This window comes from Plasmopara halstedii (genome assembly GCF_900000015.1).
Source record: "Plasmopara halstedii genome assembly, contig: Scaffold_470, whole genome shotgun sequence".
Lineage (NCBI taxonomy): Eukaryota > Oomycota > Peronosporomycetes > Peronosporales > Peronosporaceae > Plasmopara > Plasmopara halstedii.
In genome coordinates, this window is record NW_020187390.1 from 548,046 (window position 1) to 548,259 (window position 214).

Genomic DNA, 214 nt, shown 5'->3' on the forward strand with positions numbered 1-214 from the left:
ACTTCCTCGATCACCTGGACGTTGTCGATAGTGTCTTGAAGATGATCGTAAATGTTTCATTTGTTTTTGTACATATGACGATCTTGGTAAAGCGTTTGCTTAGAAGGGCAATTATAAAGAGAACTGTATTTGATTTCCCTGATCCACTGGGAGAGGCCACGCACATGCGAAATGGCAACTCAAAGTGATCGTTCTTTGGGAACTTCTTCAACTT